The sequence below is a fragment of the Crocuta crocuta genome, unplaced genomic scaffold (assembly GCF_008692635.1).
Source record: "Crocuta crocuta isolate KB4526 unplaced genomic scaffold, BGI_CrCroc_1.0 scaffold587, whole genome shotgun sequence".
NCBI lineage: Eukaryota > Metazoa > Chordata > Mammalia > Carnivora > Hyaenidae > Crocuta > Crocuta crocuta.
In genome coordinates this window covers 2,410,008-2,421,909 of record NW_027532403.1, presented here as the reverse complement: position 1 = coordinate 2,421,909, position 11,902 = coordinate 2,410,008, and the positions used below count along the sequence as shown (strand labels likewise).

At 35.8% G+C, this 11,902-nt stretch overlaps 1 protein-coding gene across 2 annotated transcripts in view; it reads right to left on the bottom strand.

Moving 5' to 3' along the window:
- The window catches only part of SEC24B (SEC24 homolog B, COPII component), a 105,366-nt gene that overhangs the window by 47,883 nt on the left and 45,581 nt on the right, over positions 1–11,902 (bottom strand). The window lies entirely within an intron of this gene.

Genomic DNA, 11,902 nt, shown 5'->3' with positions numbered 1-11,902 from the left:
GAGAACATAAATTGGTACAGCCACTATGGAAAATAGTATGGAGGTTCCTCAAACAACAACAACAACAACAACAACAACAACAACAACAACACAAACCCAAAAGACAAAAAAACAAAAAAAACAAAATAAGAAAACAAAACAAATAAACAATAACAAAAAAATCCCACCATATGATCCAAAATTCCACTACTGGATATTTACCCTCCAAAACCAAAAACTAATTTGAAAAGATATATGCACCCCTATGTTCACTGCAGCATTATTTATAATAGCCAAGATACAGAAGCAACCCAAATGTCCACGGATAGATGGATGGATAAAGATCTCAACACACACACACACACACACACACACAAACACACACACACACACAAATTATTAACTCAATCATAAAAAAGAATGACATCTTGCCACGTGCTACAACATGGATGGATCTAGAGGGTATTATACTAAGTGAAATAAATCAGAAAAATAAATGGCATATGATTTTACTTAGATGTAGAATATAAAAAACAAAACAAATGAACAAATAAACAAGAAAACAGACTCTTAACTATAGAGAACAAACTGGTGGTTAACAGAGGGGAGGCAGGTAGGGGGACAGGTAAAATAGGTGAAAGGGATTAAGAAGTACAAACTTCTAATTATAAAATAAATCAGTCATGGAGATGAAAATACAACATAGGGAATATAGTCGATAACACTGCAATAACACCGTATGGTGACACATGGTGGCTGCATTTATTACAGTAACCACTGAGCAATGTACAGAATTATCAAATCACTATGCTGCACTATGCTAAAACTAATATAACATTATGTTAACTACACTTCAATAATAAAATAAAATAAAATCTTTGTTTAGTAAGTCCGCCCCCTCCCCCCAAGACACAAAAACTTAAATATTCATCAAGAGATGAATGTATAAACAAAATGGCTGGGATATTTTTTGGCTATACAAAGGAATAAAGTACTAATACTTGCTATGGTGTCAATAATACTTGAAAACATGCTAAATGAAAGAACCCAGACACAAAAGGTCACAATTATGATTCTATTTATATGAAGTATCCAGACTGGGTAAGTCTCCAGAGATAGAGAGTAGACTAATGGCTGCCAGGGGCTGAGAGAAGTGAAAAATGGGAAGTTTTAATGAAAAATGAGTTTTAACGAAAAGAGTTTCCTTTTGGTAGGATGAAAATACTTAGTTCCATCCATTCACAAAGTTAGAACTAGATAGAAGAGGTGACTGCACAACCAAAACACTAGAATCACATAGAGGTGGTAATTGTACTACTAACACTGAATTATACACTTTAAATGGTTAATTTCATGTTACATGACTTTCATCTCAAAACAATATGTTAAGATGTGAATGGGGAAAGAATATTCTTTTCAACAAGAGAACCACATGAGGTAGAATAAAGTTAGGCCTCTTCCTTACACCTTACACTAAAATTAACAAAATGGATCACATACTTAAATGTAAGCACTACAACTCTTAAGAGTATAGGAGTAAATCTTCATGACCCTGGATTGGCAAAAGATTCTTAAATATGACATTAAAGGCACAAGCAACAAGAACAAAAATTAACTGGATTTTATCACAATTAAAAACTTTTGCGCTCCAAACAATACCATGAAGAAAGAAAAGAGACAACTGACAAAATGGGATAATATATTTGCAAGTCATACATCTGATGAGGGTCTAGTATCCAGAATATAAAAAGAATTCTTATAACTCAACAACAATAGACAAACACCAAAATAAAAATGGGTAAAAGGCCTAAGAAGATTTCTCCAAAGACGATAAACAGCCAATAAATACACGAAACAATGCTCAACATCATTAGCCACTAAGGAAATGATAATCAGAATCACAATGAGATGCCAATTCATATCCACCAGGATAGCTATAACTGAAAAGACACATAAATCCTAAGTTTTGGCAAGAATTTGCAGACACTGAAAACTTCATAAGACTGTAAAATGGTGCAGTCATGTTGGAAAACATTCTGACAGTTTCTAGAAGGTTAAACAGAGCTACCTTATGTCTTGGCAATTCCACTTAAGAGAAATGAGAACACACACCTCCACAAAAAGCTGCACATGAATGTTAACAGCAGCGTTATTCAGATGGCTAAAAAGTGGAAACCCAAATGCCCATCAGCTTATGGATGGATAAATAAAACGTGATATAGCTACACAATATTATTCGGGAATAAAAAGGAATGAAGTATTGATACATGCCACAATGTGGATAAAACTTGAGAACATCATGCTAAAAGAAGCCAGTCACAAAAATCCATATTATATGATCTATTTATAGGAAATATTAGAACAGAAAAACCTAGAGACAAAGACTAGTGGTTGCCTAGAGGTAGGTAGGTAGGTAGGGGTAGGGGTGTGTGTGTGTGTGTGTGTGTGTGTGTGTGTGTGTTTATGTGTGTATAGGAGGTAAGAACAGGAAATGACTGCTAAAAGGTAGAATGTTTGTACCTGGAGGTGATAAAAATGTTTTGGTATACATAGCAATGGCTGCAGAACTTTGTTAATACATTAAAAACTGCCAAATAGTACAATTCAAATGAGTGAATTTTATGGTATTTCAATAAAGCTATAATTTTAAAAAACCATAGCATTCTCTCTGACCAAGAAAAACTTTTAAACATAAAGAAATAATTATTCTTGAAAAAAAATTAAGTTGAAAGGTAAGATTGCTTACATGTATCAAATTGCTTTAAAAACATACTACTTATGCTGCCTATCTTCTTTCATGCCAAATCAAAATTAATGCTTAAAACTTTGGCCAATTTTAATAATAATGCTATTATCTACAAATTTTAAAGTATTAATTTTATAGAAATATTGTTTTACTTATTGAAAAATCTGAAACCTGCTAGTTTACTTTAAAATTCACTTTCAGAATGAAATCTGGCCATTTGTAGCCATGATGGATGGATGGAACTTGAGGGTGTTATGCTGAGTGAAATAAGTCAGGCAGAGAAGGACAAATACCGTATGTTTGCATGTATGTATAGGTGGATTAGGAGGAAATTAACAGAGGACCATGGGGGAGAAGAAGGGGAAAAAATAGTGGGGAGAGGGAGGGAGGCTAACCATGAGAGACAAATGCTGAGAACAAACTGAGGGCTGATGGGGGTGGGGTAGAGGGAAAGGGGGGTGATAAGCATGGAGGGGGGCACTTGTTGGGGTGAGCACTGAGTGTTATATGGAAACCAACTTGACAATAAACTATTTAAGAAAAAAAAATACTGACCTAACCAAAAAAAAATAAAATTCACTTTCAGGGGTGTCTGGGTAGCTCGGTCAGTTAAACATCCGACTCTTGATTTCAGCTCAGGTCATGATCTCACCATCATGAGATAGAGCCCCATTGTCGGGCTCAGTGTGTAGCTCAGAGCCTGCTTGGGATTCTCTCTTTTTCCCTCTTTCTCTGCCCCTCCCTTGCTCTCTCTCAAAACAAATAAATAAACTTTAAAACTCACTTTCAGAAGAAAAGAACCAATGCAAATATCTACTTTCAACGTGCTGAAACAGCAAAGCAATGATAAAAGTTTTAAATCCAGATGAACCATAGACTGAAACTTTTCTAAAACTTAATGTTTAGTTTAATCCTAAATAGGTCATGCCATCACTGCCAGCACCAGTCAAACTGGCATTTTTTTTTTAAAGAGGTACATTATGTAACTTATAAGTTGATATTCTGAACATGCTTAAAAACACCTTCACAATTCTCCTACCATCTTACAGAATAAAGTCTAAATGCCTTTAATCAAAAAAGGAACCTCAAAATGTGGCTTCCCCCTGCTCTCTTCACCTCTATTTCTCTCCTATTCCCATACCATTTTCTCTTTTACCTTATGATGCAATCACACTGATCTTCTCATTCTGCACTCAACACAGCATCTTTCCTTACATTTCTGCACTGTATACATTGGTTCATTAGCCTAGATTCTGTTCTTCCACATGGCAAATTCCTACTCATCCTTCAAATTTCAAATCCTCCATAAAACCTTTCTGATAGGCACATGGAAGATCATTTCCTCTACTGTGCTAGGGCATTTTCTCAACTTCTAATTAAAGTATTTTCAAGATATATTGTAATCATATATGCGTTCCTATCATATTTGAGGAGGAGACTATGTTGCTGTCTTAATCTCTGGAACCATGAAACTAAGCAAAATACTGCTTTCTGTGTGCAAGCTGGCTTTAGTTAAATGAATAGCTGTGGGACTTGTCCACATTCTTAAACATTAGAGAAGTCCAGTTTGCAGGCACTGATAAGTCACATAATCTATATTATTGACTAAATACTATATTATTTGCAGGCTAGGGAAAAAAATAAAGCATTTTCACATGCTTAGTATTTCAGTTAATCATATTTGGGGCTAGCCTAGACATCCAATTACTACTTGAATACTATTTCTATTTTCAAGTACCTTTTAAATTCCAACTCTAGAGGCTGGTACCAAATTTCCTCCCATTGAACCCCTAATAATCTGTTTCTCACCTTACAGAAAGTTGGGGGTTTGTAGCTATAGCAATCATATATCTATGTATAGGATATTTACAAGCTAATTATTCAGATAACAGGTACATTAAAAAAATGTATATGAATATCAAAAACTATCAAATACTTTTCTTGTGGCATGAATATCCTTTTATATCCTTTAGAGACCCCGGACATGTGTTCAATTTATAAAATTTTAAAAATGTATTACATATGTATTGAATTCAGTTGAAAGATATTTACTGGTTAAAATAATAAAACAGTACATTAAATAAAGGGAAAGACAGATGTGAACCCTTTTAAGGATTCTCTTCAGGGGTGGGAAAAAGGGGAGACACTGGTCAAAGAGTACATACTTCTAGTTAAAAGATGAATACAGTTAGAAATCTAATGTATAGCCACAGTATTACAGTTAATAATACTGTATTACATATTTGAACAAAAAGAAAAATTCTCTTTGGAAGTTAGACTGAAGTAGGCCAAAAATGTCTTGTTATCTACAGGAGCCAATCATTCTGTTTTAAAATACAACATTACCTTTTAAAATTCCCAAGGCAGGGGCTCCTGGGTGGCTCAGTCGGTTAAGTGTCCGACTTCGGCTCAGGTTATGATCTTGTGGTTCGTGAGTTTGAGCCCCACATGGGGCTCTCTGCTGACAGCTCAGAGCCTGGAGCCTGCTTCAGATTCTATGTCTCCCTCTCTCTCTCTCAGCTCCTCCCTCACTCACACTCTCTTTCTTTCTCAGAAAATAAACATTAAAAAAATTACAAAATAAAATTCCCAAGGCAAACCATAAACATATCATTATCTCTGACGTAGTATCCAGCACTGAATAATTACTATTAGCCTATGTGAAAGTCTAACAAAAACTGACTATAACCTTAAAACCCATTATTAAAATCAAGTTTTATTTCAATAACACTTACAAAATATAGCAACAAGGTGTCACATTCCCAGAGCCATGTAAGAAAGCTCCCTGTTGTTCTCTGTCCTCTTCCTACCCTGAAAATTCCCTAGAGGCAAAGTGACTGAGTCTGTACAGCAGGTAACAGAAGATTAGCTGACAGTGTTTTCCAAGGAATACGGCTGAGCACGGCCTAAAGTCTGAATTAGTCTTTACGTTATTTCCCTCTTTTAGGTTATTTCACTTCTCAATTTTTATTTCATTGCTATTCCCTTTCACTTCCACTTTCAAGTTTGTATCCCTTACTATTACAAGTCTGACAGTATTCGTCTGTAGTATAGTACCTAAAACTAACAGAAATCCACTCTAGCACTTAAAACTAAAGGAGTGAACCTGAGACTGAATAAACATAGAGAAGAATTTAAGATATAACCATATGGGAACCTGAAAGCTTGCTACTTGCTCAAATTTCCTTTAATTTAAAGTTTATTCTGCAACAATTCTGAACTTTTAGTAGCTTCTAACAAAACATGACTGTCTCTAGTAAAAAATCCTATTTTAGTTTTCTAGTATGTATTTAGTGGAAAAATTTTTAAAAGAAAGCTTATCTGTAGCATGTAATTTAAAAATATAATTAGATTGTAAATGAAACTGAAATAAAAGCTTTCCTTTAAAATTGAAAGTTTAGGGGTACCTGGGTGGCTCAGTTAAGCGTCTGACTTCGAACCAGGTCATGATCTCACGGTTCATGGGTTCGAGCCCCACATTGGGCTCTATGCTTACAGCTCAGAGCCTGGAATCTACTTTGGATTCTGTGTCTCCCTCTCTCTCTGCCTCTCCCCTGCTCGCACTCTGTCTCTCTCTCTCTCCCTCTCTCTCTCAAAAGTAAACAAACATTAAAAAAAATTGAAAAATAAATAAAATTGAAAGTTTAAAATAAATATTCTTGTACTGGATTGCTGAAGTCTTGTCAAGAAAACCATAAGCTTTAATAAGAGAAAAGCTAAAGAAGTAGTTTCTTTTACCATAAAGAGGAATATTACTGATTTCCAAACCTGCTCATTAACATGTTGTTGTTGTTCAATACATTTTTTCAAAACTGGAGAACAATTCCACATAAAGAAAACACACAAAAATCTTATGAATATAAGGAACCACTGAAATGCTAAAAAAGTAGCACTCCAAATCTCTGTATTATAGACACTTACATGTAATCTCCACAACAATTTGAGCCACTATACCTCTTTACATAGGAAAAAATTATTGTTAACTGAGCAAAGCTGAAAAAACTTAAACTAAAATTTATTTATTTATTTATTTATTTATTTAATTTATTTAAATTTTATCGAGAGAGAGAAAATCTTAAGCAGGCTCCATGCTCAGCACAGAGCCCAATGCAGGGCTCGATCCCAAGACCTTAAGATCATGGCCTGAGCTGAAATCAAGAGTTGGATGCTCAGCTGACCCCTGTCCCTAGGTGCCACTAAAATTCATTTAAAAGCTAAGATTTTTGGGGTGCCTGGCTGGCTCAGTTGGTAGAATACGTGACTCTTCACCTCGGGGTTGTAAGTTAAAGCCCTATTTTGGGTGTACATGTATTTTAAGTATAAAAATAAAATCTTTAAGGAAAAAAACCCAAAATTTTCCTTGATTGCTTTCTTTGCTACTCAAAACAGATCTTTAATTTGTAATCAACAAATATATGATATTTTTTTAACATACCATGAATTGAGAATACCAGGATTCGAGTCAAATGTGCATGGTAGTTTCATTATTTTATTGCATAATAAAAAAAAGGCACAGGAGGAAGATAACATGTAAGTAACAGAGTAGTGACTACTGCCACATTCCCTTTAGTTCCCTTCTACTCTAGTGCTTCGTGTTCTCACTAGGAGATAGAGACTTTTCCACACCTTTGTGCAGACAGAGACCTCAGTTTGAATCCCTACCCTGCTGCTCAGTAGTTGTTGGACCAGAGACAAATGTTACTTAACTTGTTCAGATCATAGTCAACTCATTTGTAAAATGGAGCCAATTATTCCTGATTTACAGGACTGCTGAGAAGAATAAACTGACATAAGGATATAATCTCAGGGTGCCTGGGTGGTTCAGTGGGTCAAGTGTCCGACTCTTGATCTTGGATCAGGTCATGATCTCACAGTATGTGACTTGGAGCCCCACATTGGGCTCTATGCTGACAGAATGGGACCTGCTTGGGATTCTCTCTCTCTCCCTCTCTCTGTCCTTTCCCTGCTCACTTTTTTTTTTTTTTTAAATTTTTTTTAATGTTTTGTTTATTTCTGAGAAAGAGAGAGACAGCATGAGCAGGGGAGAGTCAGAGAGGAGGGTGATACAGAATCTGAAACAGGCTCCAGGCTCTGAGCTGGCAGTCAGCACAGAGCATGACGTGGGGCTCGAACTCACAAGCCATGAGATCATGACCTGAGCTGAAGCTGGATGCTTAACCTACTGAGCCACCCAGGCGTCCCTCCCTGCTCATTTTCTATCTAAAACAAAACAAACAAAACCCATCATCTCAATGTTAGTAATGACAATTAATCTTTTTGAATCCTTACCACTTGCCAGATACTGTTCTAAGCTCTTTACAAAGAATACCTTCAACTCTTAAAATAACCATATGTAATTGTTAGTATAATTATTCTCATTTTACAGATGAACAAACTGAGACTCAACAAGTTAATAAAACTTGTCACAAAGCTAGTGTCAAAGTCAGCATTTGAATCTAGAAAACTGACACAAAACTGACTGGTATACAGTAAGTGCTCAAAAATGTTGGATATTATTATAATCTAAATGTCATGAGTTAAGAACTCAGAAATTTTTCTGGTGCAGCCACTCTGGAAAAGAGTATGGAGGTTCCTCAAAAAGTTAGAACCTGAAGAACCCTACAATCCAGCAATTACATTACTAGGTATTTACCCAAAGAATACAAAAATACTAATTCAAAGGGATACATACACACTGATGTTTATAGCAGCAGCATCTACAAAAGCTGAATTATGGAAATAGCCCCAAATGTCTATCAACTGATGGATGGATAAAGATGTAGTACACACACATACAGGAATATTACTTGGCCATAAAAAAGAGTGAAATCTTGCCATTTGCAAGGATGTGGATGGAGCTGGAGTACTATGCTAAGTGAAGTCAGTCAGCTAGAGAAAGAAAATAAATACCATATGATTTCACTCATATGTAGAATTTAAGAAACAAAACAAATGAGCAAAGGGGGAAAAAAAATGGAGCGGGGCAAACCAAGAAACAGAGTCTTAACTATAGGGAACAAACTGACGGTTACCAGAGGGGTGAGGAGATGGATGAGGTATGTGGTGGGGATTAAGGAGTGCACTTGTTGCGATGAGCACCAGGTGATGTATAGAGTGCTGAATCACTATTGTACACCTGAACCCATATTACACTGTTGGTTAACAAACTGGAATTTAAATAAAACTTAAAAAAAAAAAAAAAAGAACTCAGAATTTTAAATCTGTCATATATTCAAGAAAAAAGTAGTTAAACAAAATAAAGTAATTGGAGTAAAACCATAAATGCTTAATCTTTTTGGTTTCCCAATTTTTCTTAGTCTAAGGAAAGAGAAGTTTCAACAACTGTACTTAATTGCAAGCAGAACAAAAATGAGAGAAATTTAGTTAACTATACTGGGATTAAAAAAATAACTTAAAAAATGAGAGTAATTTAGGCTGACAACATTATACAAAATAACACATTTTTGAAATGTGCAAAATAGGGATGAGAGGATCTGAATTATACACTAAATAATAATAATTCAGAGCCTGAGAACAATAATCCATTATTAGTAGCAATAACCACACACTACAATCAGATCTTGGTCTCATTAAAATATCCTTTTCCATGAAAGAAAACAGGACTACTTGGAGAAGAGGCTCAACCCATGGTTACAACAATATAAGATGAGCTAGGAACATCTTACTGAGGCCTCAGTGTGCTTAAAATATGTGCTTTAAGATTCATGGGAACAATAAACAAAATTTTTTTTAATATTTATTTTTGAGAGAGAGTGCAAGTGGAGGTGGGGCAGAGAGAAAGTGAAGGGGGCAGAGAGAAAGTGAAGGAGACAGAGAATCTAAGGAAGGCTTCACACTCTGAGCTGTCAGCACAGAGCCCAATGTGGGGCTCAAACTCAAAAGCCATGAGTTCATGACCTGAGCCAAAGTCAGACGCTTAATTGACTGAGCCAGGTGTCCTTAATTAATTAATTGTTTTAATGTTTATTTTTGAGAAAGAGAGCGAGACAAAGAGAGCGAGACAGAGAGAGACAGAGCATGAGCAGATGAGGGACAGAGAGGGAGATACAGCATCCAAAGCAGGCTCCAGGCTCTGAGCCATCAGCACAGAGCCCGATGTGGGACTTAAACTCACGAACTGTGAGATCATGACCTGAGCTGAAGTCGAGACACTTAACCAACTGAGCCACTTAGGTGCTCCCATGGGAACATTTTTAAAAGATAGTTTGAAGGAGCTGTCACTGGCCAAAACTAGGATAAGTTGCTATCAAAATAACAAATGTTTGTAATGAATTGTTACCTAGTGAATAAAGTAAGAATCCATGAATCAATATGAACCCGAAGGAAGACAACAAGGGAAAAGAAAAAGCTCTCCATTACAGTCAATCCTTGGCTCGTAAGTATTGAAGAGATGTTGGAATTAGAAAATCATCAATGGATAATTAACTGAGTGTAAGTTTAATAAAGAACAGGGCATTACATGCTATCAAAAAATCTCCCCATAAATTATTTATTTAAAAAATTTTTTAAAGTTTATTTTAGAGACAAAGATAGTACAAGTGGGGGAGGGGCAGAGAGAGAGGAAGAGAGAGAATCTCAAGCAGGCTCCTAGCTGCCAGCACAGAGCCCGATGTAGGGCTTGAACTCACAAAATCGTGAGATCATGACCTGAACTGAAACCAAGAGTCTGAGGCTTAACCAACTAAGCCACCCAGGTGCCACTCACCACAAATTATTTATTAACTGCAAGAGGAAAAAGTAGTAACTTTACTGTGGTAAAATCTGGCAGACACTATTTTAATCAAGTGATCAAAGTTAACATCATCAATATGGGAACAAATCAACATCATGTGTCTTGCTTAGAGAGAATGCACTAAGAACACAACACTACTTCAGTGGTAATCCTGCCAAAATACATGATTTGAATCTAATCACAAGGATATATCAGATAAACCCAAACTGAGGTACATTCTACAAAACAACTAGCCTATATTCTTCAAAATTGTCAAAGTCAAGAAAAAGAAAGGTTAAAGGACTATCTCAGATGGAAAGAGTCTAAGTAGAAATGGCAACAAAACTCAATGGATGACCTTGAATTGAATCCTGGACCATGAAAACAGCTATAAATGATCTTATTGAGACAACTGCTGAGATCTATGGACTGTGTAGCTGATATTATTGCATCAGTGTTTAATATCCTGGTAACTGTATTGTGTTTATATTATGTAAAACGTTGTTCCTATAATAAGGTATTACATGATATCTCCAACTTACTATCAAATGATGCAGGAAAAAATGTAGAATTATAAAGCAAGTGGGGCAAAAATGGTTTGTCTAAGTGTATATATGGGAGTTTCTTTTACTCTTCTTACAATGTTTCTATAAGACTGAAATTTTATTAAATTACATAAAATTTAAAAATTACTAAAAATCGAAAAAGACAGGTAGATTATTTTATATATTTAAAGTAAAAAAAATTACTCCCCACTGTAACCCTCTGTTTTTTCCCTTCCTCAAATGGTGCATAAGGATCTGAATATTTTTTTAGTCAGTATTTGTATATAGTCCATCTTTTTATTTTTTTATTATTTTTTAATGTTTTATTTATTTCTGAGAGAGAGAGACAGCGTGAGCAGGGGAAGGGTCAGAGAGAGAAGGAGACACAGAAATTGAAGCAAGCTCCAGGCTCTGAGCTGTCAGCACAGAGCCCGTTGCAGGGCTCAAATGTGCAAACTGTGAGATCATCACCTGAACCAAAGTGGGATGCTCAACCAACTGAACCACCCAGACGCCCCAATAGTCAATCTTTTTAAAAAACCATTTTTTTAACCATTTATTTTTGAGAGACAGAGAGAAATAGAGCACGTGCTGGGGAGGGGCAGAGAGAGAGGGAAACATAGAATCTGAAGCAGGCTCCAGTCTCCAAGCTGTCAGCACAGCGCCCAACATGGGGCTCGAACACATAAACTATGAGATCATGACCTGAGCCAAAGTCGATGTTTAACCATCTGAGCCACCCAGGTGTCCCAGATCTGAATATTTTAAAAATGCATGGGAAATAAGCTTTTGTCTAAACATACTGTTTATAGAGCAAATCCTTCCATTCAATAATAAAAACAACAGAAGGAGAATCATGGTTATATGTAACTTGAAATATCAGCACTTACTGGTTGTCTT